The following is a 612-nucleotide window of genomic DNA, read 5'->3' as shown; positions in this document are numbered from 1 at the left end:
TCTCTCTCTCCAGACCCACTCTCTCTCTCCACAGACCCACGCTCTCTCTCCAGACCCACTCTCTCTCTCCACAGACCCACGCTCTCTCTCTCTCTCTCCAGACCCACTCTCTCTCTCCAGACCCACTCTCTCTCTCCACAGACCCACTCTCTCTCTCTCTCTCCACAGACCCACTCTCTCTCTCCACAGACCCACGCTCTCTCTCTCTCTCCACAGACCCACTCTCTCTCTCCAGACCCACTCTCTCTCTCCACAGACCCACGCTCTCAGCGTTATAAACCTTTTTCTTACTCAATATGAAGCCACACTTGTTTTAACTTCGGCTGTTGTTTAATGTAAACCTATATTGTAAAAAAAAAAAGTGTTGATCATCTTTTCAGAATGTTTCTTCCTAAACCTGAGGGAAAAAACGTTGTTTCAGATTTCTTTTTCAGACTTAAAGAAAATGTCAGACGTTTTTTTTCAAGTCATTTTTTTTCTTCTGACGGTTTCTGAGAATCGAGCAAAAATCTAAATGACCGCTAAAGTAGACAACAGTTTTTAATAGAATATGATCATGCTTTTCAAGAGATCTCTATATATGAGCCTCTCAGCCAATCAGCAGTCAGAACA

The sequence above is a fragment of the Notothenia rossii genome (genome assembly GCF_949606895.1).
Source record: "Notothenia rossii genome assembly, chromosome: 1".
Lineage (NCBI taxonomy): Eukaryota > Metazoa > Chordata > Actinopteri > Perciformes > Nototheniidae > Notothenia > Notothenia rossii.
This window is presented reverse-complemented; position numbering follows the sequence as displayed.